We start from the raw sequence: 13,130 nt of genomic DNA, 5'->3' as shown, positions 1-13,130 counted from the left end.
ATCAGATAGAAGGTTTTGAGTGTGATTAGCGTTTTCTTTGTGTTGAGGAGTACATACTGAAATATTAACCCAGGAAATAACGTTTTTATGGTAAAACCTGTATCGTACAGTGGAGTTTTTCAGATGTGTCTTTGTCTGTCAGATGTCAAGAAAAGTCTCGTTTTATTCATGACGACTGCGGTGAGCGGCCGCTCACGCCCTTTGTGTTCCGTAGTGACAGTGACCAGGCGCCGGTTGTGCTGACCTTGGTCCTGCCCCGACTGCCGCCGCCTGCCTCTGCCCCTGGCCCCCCTTTCCTCGCCCCCCGCCCCGGCGCCGCACAGCACCCGCGAGCTGCCACGGCGGGTCCCGTCTCGGGGTGGAGCTGCCTCTCCTTGTCTGGGTCGTCCTTCCCGCAGAATCCTGCCGGGCTGGCTTGTTTCCGTCTCGTTCTCAGAGAAGCTCCAGCCGGGAGGGGACGCCCGTTTTCCCTCCCACCCGTCACTGCCGCGTTTGCCCTGCGTGTTTTATTCATCTCTCACGGCTGTCTGAGGCGCGCTGGGATACACCGCAAGCTCCGCTGGAGCAGGGACCTCGTAACCGGTGTGTGTCCCTGGGCAGAAGTCCGCCCCAGCACGTGCCCGGTGAGGCTCCAAGGCGGCCACAGCCACAGGCCCGGGGGGGGGCCGGGCAGCTGCTGCCCGGGGGCAACACGGCACGCTTTCGGGGGGAGGCCCCAGCTTCAAGTCTGAGGGCTGGCTCGGGGCCGCGGGCCTGGCTGCCCTGCCCACGCCCCAGGCTGCTCGGAGCATTGTTCCTGACGGGCGTGGGCAGCCCTCCTGTCTGCGGCTCAGCGTGGACGCCGGCACAGGGCAGCAGCAGGGTTCCCGGTCACGGGCTGACGGCCCCGCCGGACGTGCCGGAGGGCAGCGCTCACCTGGGGAAGAGCGCGCCCCGCGGCGCAGGTGCAGACCCCACTGGACTCGGCCTTGGGCTGCCTGGGACCCCACCTGGTCTCTGCCCTTGCACGCTAACCCACCCCGCCCTCCTGACACGGTCTACACTGCCAGCCCCCATTGTACGAAGGGGCGTATTTGGTGGAAACAAGTGCAGAGGAAGTGAGGGCAGCCACTCTCCTGGGTCATCCACACCGGACGGAGGAGGAAAGTGAACAGCATGTGACAGAGGCTGAGATGAACCAGCAGAATGGCTTATCTTGGGGGAAACGATTCAGAGAAGAAAATAATTCTAAAGTAAAAACCTAATTGCACTACTTGAGATTTGAGAACGTTTGTACCTAAAAAAGGCTACTATGAAAAAGGTGCAATCAAAGTGATTTTTTAAAATTAATTATTTATTTTCGGCTGTGTTGGGTCTTTGTTGCTGCGCGCGGGCTTTCTCTAGTTGTGGTGAGCGGGGGCTACTCTTTGTTGCGGTGCGTGGGCTTCTCATTGTGGTGGCTTCTCTTGTTGCGGAGCACGGGCTCTAGGTGCGCGGGCTTCAGTAGTTGCAGCATGCAGGCTCAGTAGTCGTGGCTCGCAGGTTCTACAGCTCAGTAGTTGTGGCACACAGGCTTAGTTGCTCCGCGGCATGTGGGATCTTCCCGGACCAGGGCTCGAACCCGTGTCCCCTGCATTGGCAGGCGGATTCTTAACCACTGCGCCATCAGGGAAGCGCCCAAAATGAATTTTGATTAAAAAATTGTTGGGCCAAGTCATTCGGTGGAAGGATTGAATGATGGGATAACGCAAAAAAAAAAAAAAAAAAAAATTAGTAACCTCAAAGGTAAAGAACTCCCTGCATGTGTAGCAAAAAGACCAAGGTGGAAACAGAATGGTCAGGAGCTGTGGACAGAGGATTGACTAAGGACTGCAGCAGCTACGTGTCCATCGACAGGGTTAAAACTGAGGCAGGAAACATTGGCAGAAACATGCGTAGGCTCAGAGATGCCCGAGTGTCTGGATGAGCGAAAGCCAGGCCCACAGCTGGGTGGATCCTGATTAGTGTGAAAAAAAGACTCTTCCAAGATCATTTTAAAGGAATGAGAATGAAATTGCCTGACCGGATGCTCCAAGTAATAGAGCAATAACTACAAAGTTAGGAGGGAAAATGAATTTTGAGCATAGAATTTCTACCCTGTTGGAAAAAAAAAAAAAGGAACCTTCCTGCCTTGTAGGAAATGGATCACAAAGCAAGGTAAGATGGGCCTGGCCTCTCACGTGGCATCAGGCTTACGTCATGTCTCCGCGGGGCCGTCTGTGCTGCTATGGGCAGTGGGAGGGGACCTGTGGACCCCTCCCCACCTTCGGGAGCACGCTGTGCCTTTACCAGGGCTTTGCCTCTGCAGAATGGTGACTTTGGGTAAAGTTGGGCCTGCTTCCCCAGAACCAGGAAGGAGAAGAGAGGGCAGGGGGTCCCCGGGCCTGCATCTCAGGGTGGATGGAGAGGAATAGGGACAGGGGAGCAGCAGGATAGAGGCGTCTGGGCCATGCCTTATATACAGGGGTCATTTCTGATATTTTCACCTGAGTTTGTTGTTTTGGCAATTTATGAAATCTTCCGATTTGATGATGAAATTATTTTAACATAAATGTTTAATTTTCAAACACTTCTAGTTGCTAACAGCCAATTTGGGCATGTTTTATAAATCACTAGACTATTGGATATGGATCTTAATCTCTCTTTTAAATCGTTTATAGTTTGTAAAACTGAGTGGTAGCTCTTCTGAAATGGAAATTTTTGGTGAATGAGTTCCCTTTTTACTTCAGGCATGTAGCATTTCTCTCCCCCTTCTCTCTCAGTCCATGTGGTGTGTGATTTTTTATCTGACCTTATGTTTAAATTTTGGCATACAGAATTCTGTGCTGCACCCACCGTCCTGAGTCTGGTGTTGGGCCTTGATGGCAGGCGCTCCTGCAGCCCCAGGTGTGTTGGCTCTTTGGCTGGGGTGCCACCTTCCCTGACCCCTCTTTCCCCATCGCACACACCTGGGCTACTCTTACCCTTTCTTCTCTTTCAAGGCCCAGGTTAGAGGAAGCAAGTGTTTTGTCTCCTCGGTGTGCCAGGTACTTGTCATCTGTCCCTTTGACTCCCTGCACATCCCGTTGTGGGGGAAGTATACCAGGATTCCAGCAGATGTTTACAAACGTTTAAGGTGCTGGGTGCCAGGTGCTGTGCCAGGTGGGCACACGCTCTGTGCACAGTCGGTAACAGGGACTTGGGACATACCACATCTGGCCACCGTGTGCTGCTCACGGGCCCTGTGAGAATGTCACACGCAGGACCACCAGAAAGGTGATGTTCGAGATGATCTTTGGACTTTGGTTCCCTGGAGACGGGTGGGCCGGTGGGTTCTGCCCAGGGTTGCCGGACTCACAGGGAATGAGCCAAGGGCCCTTCTGAGAAGGAAGGAAGTGTGGGGCAGCAGAGATGCAGGAGGTGGAGTAGCAGAGGGATTGAGTGTACATGTTGAAACCACTGCAGAGATCAGGAGCCTGGACACCTCACTTCCGGGCTGAGGGCTGTCGGGCAAGTCATTTGTTATCAACGTTCTCGGTTTGCTCATGGGTACAAGGGGGAGCGAGTACTGCCTGACCGCACGGGGCGGCTGTTGTGTAACATACGTAACGTATGCAGAGTGTTCCGCAGTGTTCTTGGCAAATAATACTCAGTAAATATTAATGGTTTTTTTACTAAGAAAGTAAGAGTCACGGGACGTAGTTTAACTTGGATGTGGAGGGCAAGGAGGAGAGAGGGCGCCTTGGGTAATGGCAGATGGATTTCTGTTCCTCTCCCGAGGCCTGATTCAGATGCCACTTCCCACCAAGCCTTCTTCCCGCCTCCGCCGAGCTACCCGCAGTGTAACGTGTTCATGGTCTGGGTTTTCCTTGTGTCCCTGTCAGTGGTGTCCCAACGGGGGTTTCTAGCTGTGCCTGCACCACCACTTAAAGGAGACCTGGTGTGGTAATGGAATGAAAACCACCCAGACTGTTTGAGAAGTCACAGTATGCCGTAAAAAGTTACATCAACTATGATTTTAACACCCCAAAATGTGTTGTAATTCCTTTCATAAGAGAATTATGGGATTAAAAAGTAATTCTTAGTGCACTACAGACTGAGCTTTTAGGGAGTGAGGTTTAAGCTTGAACTTACAGGATGAGCATCTTTGTTCAGTCTTGCTGCTGGGGGTCTGTGCGATAAAGATGAGTGATGAAACAGTAGAAGTTATCCCGACATTGAAAGCTAGTTGTAACAGAATACTTTCTCAGATCGTACCAAAAGTAGTAATTCATGAGTTAAATTTTGAGTAGAAATAATCACTAGGCTCTTGTGTTATTCGACAACCCAGTTAATGAAGAGGAGTGCATCACATAAATACACTGTAAAAACATTTAGATTTACTACTGATTTGACACAGAATATTGATGAAGACCATATGACACTATGATATGCTGTATGACAAGAACATTAATGAAAAACTGGTGAATGGACATAATTAAAAGAGAGCATGTATGTTACTAAAATGTTACTAGTCCCTGAAAAAAAATGGAAATGCTATAAATTCCAGACCCATGCGAAAAAAGAACTCGAAAAAGGTTTCCACAATTTGACAGTTCTAAAACTTACATGCATGACATTTCCAAAATGAATTGTAATTGAATTCATCCATCGATGAAACTCTTAAAATATGTCAGTAATTGAAAAACCATTTTGATCAGTCATTCTAGAGTAAAATTATTTTTTTATCTCCATAGAAAGATATTTTTAAAAGTCATTCTGATATGAAGAGGTGATATCAGAAAGTGTGCCGTTAAAGCAATGTAGGAAAAATGTATTACAAAAATACAGCAGGCAGTTAATGAAAATATTTATTTTCCTATATTTTGTGATGTTTGTGGTATTTGTCAGATTTATTTATTTTTATTTTTTATATTTTTACCATGCCGGCAGTACATATTTATTATTATTCATGAATGGTCAAAAGACTTAGAAGGCCCAGTACTATTAGTGTAACCACACATATGAAATATCACTTGGTGACATGGAGTGAAAAGGACAGTTTCGTATATATTAAAAAAATACATACACATACACACATTCTCTCTCAAAGGCTCACCATTCACCGCTACAAAAGCAGGAGGCATCAAGCTGCAGGAGTTCCAATATACATAACAAGTTGAAACATCTCAAGCATATAAACTACACTTAAATTGCAAAAATAAAGTTTCTTCAAACATTTTGATCTGAGCTCAAGCAAAGCAAATAATGAACACCAATGATTTTTATACTATTTAACACACTTTAAAACATAAAAGGACCAACAGATGCAAAAGTCCTGAAAATGTAGAGGTTATTTATAGGAATGAACAATGCGTTTCATTCAAAAAAAAGTCTACATCAGATGTGTTTCATCCTGGCTCTCAAATATTTGAGAATCATAATTTACTATATTCAAACAGCAAGTTAAGCCAGAACAAAATGGTAAACAGAAAACTCATTACTTCAAACAAGGCGTTATTGTGCTTGGTTTCCTCAGACGGTTTCACCAGTGCAAGAGCATCATTCACCTGAAAGACCGTGAGTCACGATTAAAGGGCGCTTGTACAAAGCTATTTCCTTTTTTCTTTAAAAAGTGCCACATACTTGACTTCTCATTTAAACAACAACAACAACAGCACACATAATGCTAGTGGAAGGCCGTTTGTCTCCATCTCTTGTCAATGAGGAAAGGCCAGAGTGATTCTTTGATTCCAGTTCGAAATAGTGTTCACTGGCCAATGCCTAAGGTCTCCAATTTGGAGGAGTCAAGCTGAGCGTTTCTCGGACGTTGTGCTCCTAAGACAGGACTGTCAGTTACCGGTCTTAAGCGGCTGCTGGGGAGGTTGAAGGCGTCTACAGTTGCACATGCCATTTCGTACTTAGTCGTCTGTTCATTGCCAGACCGGTGAAAGGTTCCCTTAACTGATGGATCCAGCATCCTCTCCTGTGCTAACTGACGACACACAGTGGCCGCATCTTTGACGTGTGTGGGGGACCGCTGCTGCCGGTGGTCCCTGTTCACAGACTTGTTGCTGAACTGCACTTTATCAAACATAACAGTCACGGCACTTTCCCCGAGCTTTTCAACTTCTCCATACAGAACAGGAATTCTCAAAACAGCAGCTCCTAAACTGTTCTCCAGTACGGCCCTTTCTTCTAGTTTTGTTTTGCCATATAGATTTAGGGGACTTGGTACGTCTTCCTCTCTGTAAGGTGGGTTTGTTCCAGCAAAAACATAATCGGAGCTAATGTAGATTAGAAATGCTCCGATTGCAGCTGCTTCCTTCTCCGAGTTCCCGGAAGCATCCGCATTAAGTTGAGAAGCAGCGTCCGGCTGATTTTCGACAACATCTGGCCTTCTCTCTGCTGCACAATGTACTAGGACATGGGGCCGAAAATCACAAATGATGTGATGAACTGCTTTAGAATCCAAGAGATTAAGCTGCTCAGATTTTGGTCTTGCTCTTCTAAAACCACAGCCAACGGCATGCCAATTATTCTGCTGAAATTCTTAGTACACAGCTCTGCCGAGAAGCCCGGTGGCACCAGTAATCAGAACCCGCCAGCTGGGGCTGCTAACTTCCTCCTCCACCAAAGGGCAGGTCACGGGAACAAAATGGATAGAGGGTTCCGTCTCCCGCCCACCGTGCCCGCCGTGTTGGCGTCGCCGCAGATTTGTTTCTACTCCAGCGCCCTCGGCCCTCCTCCCCTAGGTCTGGGCCGGCCGATCCGTTAGACTTTTAAAATTCATAGTTTGTTGGGCTCTTGTGTCTATTCAGAGTATGTATGTTTATAGCTAACTTTGTATAGGTCATTTCGTATCCCTCCTCTAGCAGAAGGTAATCCCAGATGTTACAGGCTGCTAAACGAGGCCCTGCCCTAGTCAGTAGGCTAGGAGTCTAGCCAAAAGAAAACAGTGGAGACGGAAAAACAGTTTAAGTCTGTTATCAAGGAGCGTTGGTCATTGAAAATATGTAGGCGTCTGAAATTTGAGCAGATTCTGTAGATCAAATGAGAAATATTGAAAGTTTCTTCATGAAACTCGAATCCTGAGAACCTTTGGCGGGAGAGTCCGCAGCGTCGTTGGCACCCGTCTTCTCCCCGTTCTCGCAAGCCTTCACGCGGCGGGCATGCTGCCTGCTGCTCTCCGTCCAGAGGGACACATCTGGTCGTCTCCTGGGCATCACGCCTGCTCCAGGGGTTTCAGCGTCACAGAGGCACTCGGCAGCCTGCTGCCGGCAGCTGCTTGCTTTGTGCCCTCTGGTTTAATGGCAAGCTTCCTGGTTGCAGACAACAGTCTCAGTCTATCCCTAACTTAGACAGAAATGCAGTTTCTTGGAAAGATACAGGATGGAGAATCAGGCGTAAAACCAGGCAGGAGCCTAGGAAGATGGGTAAAGAAACAGCCTGATGGTACCGCAGCAGGATTTTTATTTTTTAACTTTATTTTTTCCATAACATCATATGGAAAAACCCGAACGAACTTCTTGGCTAACCCTATACATATTGGATGTTGAGTTGTTCGAGCACCATAGGAGAAAACACTATCCCTTCTCCACTGAATTGCCTTTACTCCTTCATCAGAAATCAGACTGTATTAAATTTGACGTTTATAAAGACCCCTCCCTGAAAGTTTCTCAGCCAGCAAGACGGTTTAGTACATACCAGAGAAATTTAAGGAATGATAGATGTATTCTCATTTGTTTTTTACCTTGCCTCTTAAAACAAATGATTTGCATTGGGAACTGTTACTGATGGCAGGTACTAATAACCGCCATTCATAGTAGTAGACAGAAACAGCTTATGACAACCTTTCCAGCTGGTGGAGTGCGCTCTGGGAGGGTGGGGGCGCTTTAGGCAGGTACTTTGTTCCAGTCACTGCTGTCCCTTTCGGTCAGTGACAAATGCACCTCTGTGTGATGCTCCCAACAGCTTCGTGGGAATTACTGATTCCTCCTTTACAGGTAAGATTGTGTAAGTTGTAGAGGCGGGACCTCAGCATTTTCCGGCAAGATGAGCAGAACACAGGGCTTCTGTCCACCAGCAGAACCAGCATGTAGTTCAGAGAGCAGGTCGTGGAGACTCTGAGGAGTGGGACTGTTCACTGCAGACACGTCGGGTAGTAACTTGCATCGACGTTTCGGTTGAAACCTGTATAGTGGCCTAGACTTGATTCTGATGCTGGCGAGGGCCGGAGTGGACATGCCTTGGTAATTTTTCCACGCCCATGTTTATTTGTGTTGTCCTGAAAGTCGAGGTGGGGTTTCCTGGGTGGGGACTGATTATCCCTAAGAGCAATAACCAGATTTGCTTCCTTTACTCTAGTTTTTCCCCTCCTGTGGTGAGGTGGTGAGGGCCATGATTGCTGTCACCCTACCCCTTTCGGGGGTCTGTACTGGAGGTGAGAAACCCTTAAATAAGAATCTGCAGGCTTATATGCACATTGTTCCTCTCTCCTCCTGAGAGAGGGAAAGCAACTTGATCCTCCCAGTATAAATAAATCCTCCTCAGGAAGAAAGGGGGAAGACTCCTGGGTTCTTACTCTTTGGAATGTAATTAAATGTAATTAAATATTCCAGATTGCTGGAATATCTCCATGGCTCCAGGGTCTCAAACCCTTTTGAAATGTAAGCACAGACCATGAGAAAGGTGAATCTCTATTCAGTAAAGACCTGCCCTTTGTCCAAGGTCCCACAAAATTTGTTCAGTAAGCCCTAACCATGCAGAAATATAGAAATATTTTCTCTGCAGCCTGCAGTCCCACACCCAGTTGCTGGGTGTAACTCACCAAAGAACAAGCTGGAATAGCTGAGACAAACTTCGGGGCCAGAAAGTGGTCAGGGTGTGCATTGCAGGCCGGAACATGCCTTAATGCAGCTCCTGTCACTTTCCAGTAATTTAAACACTGTATTGAGATATGTACACACCATGCAGTTCACCCATGTCAAGTATACAGTTCAACAGTTTTTAGTCTATTCACAGAGTTGTGCCCCCGTCACCACAGTCAGTTTTAAAATATTGTCATCACCACCAAAAAGAACCGCATACCCATTGGCAGTCATTCTCCCTTTTCCCCACCCCTCCGACCTTCCCCCCAAGACAACCACTTCCTGACTCTCGAGAGTTGCCTATTCTGGGCCTCTTTTATAAATGGAATTATACAATATGTTAGAATATGTTTTCTTTCGTGACTGGCTGCTTTCACTTAGCATAATGTTTTCAAGGTTCATCCATGTCGCGGCATCTATCACTACTTTATTTCTTTTTATTGCCGAATAATAATCTACTGTATGGATATACCATATTTGATATGTCAGTTCGTAAGCTAATGGACATTTGAGTTGTCTCCACTTTTTGCTGTTATGAATAATACTGCTAAGAATATTCGCACAATATTCACATACAAGTTTCTGGGAGAACGTTTTCTCTTGAGTACATACATAGAAGTGGAATTTCTGAGTTATATGATAACCCCATGTTTAGTATTTTGAGGAACTGCTAAACTGCATTCCAAAGTAGCTGCACCATTTTACATCCCTGCCAGCAGTCTATGAAGCTTCCAGTTTCTCCACATCCTCACCAACACTCATGTTTTTTGTGTGTGTGATGAAGGTGGATATGATTTTATTTTATTTTTGAAGTTTTGAATTTTATTTATTTTTTATACAGCAGGTTCTCATTAGTTATCCATTTTATACATATGAGTGTATACATGTCAATCCCAATCTCCCAATTCATCCCATCACCACCACCTCCCTGCCACTTTCCCCTCTTGGTGTCCATATGTTTGTTCTCTACATCTGTGTCTCTATTTCTGCCCTGCAGACCAGTTCATCTGTACCATTTTTCTAGGTTCCACATACATGCATTAATATACGATATTTGTTTTTCTCTTTCTGACTTAACTTCACTCTGTATGACAGTCTCTAGATCCATCCACGTCTCTACAATGACCCAATTTCGTTCCTTTTTATGGCTGAGTAATATTCCATTGTGTATATGTGCCACAAATAACCATTTGTCTGTCAGTGGGCATTTAGGTTGCTTCCATGTCCTGGCTATTGTAAATAGTGCTGCAGTGAACATTGGGGTGTATGTGTCCTTTTGAATTATGGTTTTCTCAGGGTATATGCCCAGGAGTGGGATTGCTGGGTCATATGGTAGTTCTATTTTTAGTTTTTTAAGGAACCTCCATATTGTTCTCCATAGTGGCTGTATCAATTTACATTCCCACCAACAGTGCAAGAGGGTTCCCTTTTCTCCACACCCTCTCCAGCATTTGTTGTTTGTAGATTTTCTGATGATGCCCATTCTAACTGGTGTGAGGTGATATCTCACTGTAGTTTTGATTTGCATTTCTCTAATAATTAGTGATGTTGAGCAGCTTTTCATGTGCTTCTTGGCCATCTGTATGTCTTCTTTGGAGAAATATCCATTTAGGTCTTCTGCACATTTTTTGATTGGGTTGTTTGTTTTTTTAATATTGAGCTGCATGAGCTGTTTATATATTTTGGAGATTAATCCTTTGTCCATTGATTCGTTTGCAGATATTTTCTCCCATTCTGAGGGTTGTCTTTTTGTCTTGTTTGTAGTTTCCTTTGCTTTGCAAAAGCTTTTAAGTTTCATTAGGTCCCATTTGTTTATTTTTGTTTTTATTCCCATTACTCTAGCAGGTGGATCAAAAAAGATCTGCTGTGATTTATGTCAAAGAGTGTTCTGCCTATGTTTTCCTCTAAGAGTTTTATAATGTTCAGTCTTACATTTAGGTCTTTAATCCATTTTGAGTTTATTTTTGTGTATGGTGTTAGGGAGTGTCCTAATGTCATTCTTTTACATGTAGCTGTCCAGTTTTCCCAGCACCACTTATTGAAGAGACTGTCTTTTCTCCATTGTGTATCCTTGCCTCCTTTGTCATAGATTAGTTGACCACAGGTGCGTGGGTTTATCTCTGGGCTTTCTATCCTGTTCCATTGATCTATATTTCTGTTTTTGTGCCAGTACCATATTGTCTTGATTACTGTAGCTTTGTAGTATAGTCTGAAGTCAGGGAGTCTGATTCCTCCAGCTCTGTTTTTTTCCTTCAAGACTGCTTTGGCTGTTCGGGGTCTTTTGTGTCTCCATACAAATTTTAAGATTTTTTCTTCTGGTTCTGTAAAAAATGCCATTGGTAATTTGATAGGGATTGCATTGAATCTGTCGATTGCTTTGGTGGTATAGTCATTTTCACAATATTGATTCTTCCAATCCAAGAACATGGTCTATCTCTCCATCTGTTTGTATTATCTTTAATTTCTTTCATCAGTGTCTTATAGTTTTCTGCATACAGGTCTTTTGTCTCCTTAGGTAGGCTTATTCTTTTTGTTGCAGTGGTAAATGGGAGTGTTTCCTTAATTTCTCTTTCAGATTGTTCATCATTAGTGTATAGGAATGCAAGAGATTTCTGTGCATTAATTTTGTATCCTGCAACTTTACCAAATTCATTGATTAGGTCTAGTAGTTTTCTGGTGGCATCTTTAGGATTCTCTATGTATAGTATCATGTCATCTGCAAACAGTGACAGTTTTACTTCTTCTTTTCCAATCTGTATTCCTTTTATTTCTTTTTCTTCTCTGATTGCCGTGGCTGGGACTTCCAAAACTATGTTGAATAATAGTGGTGAGAGTGGACATCCTTGTCTTGTTCCTGATCTTAGAGGAAATGGTTTCAGTTTTTCACCATTGAGAACGATGTTGGCTGTGGGTTTGTCATATATGGCCTTTATTATGTTGAGGTAGGTTCCCTCTATGCCCACTTTCTGGAGAGTTTTTATCATAAATGGGTGTTGAATTTTGTCAAAAGCTTTTTCTACCAACACTCATTATTATCTCTCTTTTTAAATATAGCAATTCTGGTGGATGTGAAGTCGTATCACATTGTGGTTTGGGTTTGCATTTGGAGCATATTTCATGTGCACTTAAGAAGGTGTATTCTGCTGCTGTTAGGTAGCATGTTCTATAGCCGTCTTTTAAGTCTAGTTAGTTAATAGTGCTGTTCAAGTTTTCTGTTTCCTTGATCTTATTCTTAGTTTTTCTATCCATTATTGAAAATGGGGTATTGAAATCTTCAACTGTTACTGTTTAACAATCTGTTCCTCCCTTCAGTTCTCTCATTCTGTCCAAAATGCCTGTATTTTGGAATTCTCTTATTAGGTGATTGTTATATCTTCCTGATGGATGACCCTTTTATCATTATAAAATGTCCCTCTTGATCTCTAGCAATTTTTTTTGTCATTTTAAAATCATTTTGCCTGATATTAGTATAACCATTCTTGCTCTTATGGTAGCTGTTTGCATGATGTACCTTTTCCTTTCAGCCTGTTTGTATCTCTGAATCTAAAGTTTGCCTCATGTACACAGCATATAGTTGGATCTTTTTTGTTTTCTTTCAGTGCAGTCTGATAACCTCTGCCTTGTGATTGGATTGTTTAATCCATTCACATTTAGTGTTATTATTGATATAGTTTGATTTATGGCTGCAATTTAAATTTTTTGTTTTCTATATGTGTCATGTATTTTTTGTTTTTCTGTTCTTTGCTGCTTTCTTTTGCATTAAGTGTATCTTTTCTAGTGTAACTGTGATTCCTTATTTGTTCACTGTATGTGTGTGTGTGTATTTTCCACATATATCACTATGTAAGTGTAAGGTGCTAAGTCCAGCATGATGGTTTGATTTACGTGTATTGTAAAGTGATTACCACAGTAGGTTTAGTTAACATCCATCAACTCATAGCTATAATAAAAAGAAAAAAATTCTTCTTGTGATGAGGAATTACTCCTATGGTCTGCTCTCTTAACAACCTTCCTGTGTATCATCAGTATCTTTTTAAAGTTATTTTCTTAGTGGTTGCTCTGGGGCTTACAATATACTTCTCAGCTTATGAGAATCTTTTTAGGTTTATCCTAAATTATTTCCACTGAGATATAGAAACATGTTTCCCGTCTAGCTCTATTCCCTCTTCCCTTGTCTTTGTGCTGTTTTTGTTATTACCTCTATATGTGTTACAAATCCAAGAATTGCCTGTTATAATTTTTACTTTATATAATTTTATGTCTTTTAGAGAACCCATGTCCATA

At 43.9% G+C, this 13,130-nt stretch overlaps 1 protein-coding gene and 1 pseudogene across 18 annotated transcripts in view; one reads left to right on the top strand and one right to left on the bottom strand.

Moving 5' to 3' along the window:
- The window catches only part of CCR6 (C-C motif chemokine receptor 6), an 80,963-nt gene that overhangs the window by 1,513 nt on the left and 66,320 nt on the right, over nt 1-13,130 (top strand). The gene's annotated exons all lie outside the window — the stretch shown is intronic.
- LOC309666578 (methionine adenosyltransferase 2 subunit beta pseudogene) lies at nt 714-7,202 on the bottom strand (annotated as a pseudogene). Its single transcript has 2 exons — nt 7,083-7,202; nt 714-6,727 (listed from the first exon to the last, which is right to left on the bottom strand). The product of its transcript is annotated as a methionine adenosyltransferase 2 subunit beta pseudogene (transcript).

The sequence above is a fragment of the Balaenoptera physalus genome (genome assembly GCF_965194825.1).
Source record: "Balaenoptera physalus genome assembly, chromosome: 9".
NCBI classification, from domain to species: domain Eukaryota; kingdom Metazoa; phylum Chordata; class Mammalia; order Artiodactyla; family Balaenopteridae; genus Balaenoptera; species Balaenoptera physalus.
The sequence above is the reverse complement of the archived record's forward strand: the minus strand, read 5'-3'. Positions and strand labels throughout refer to the sequence as shown.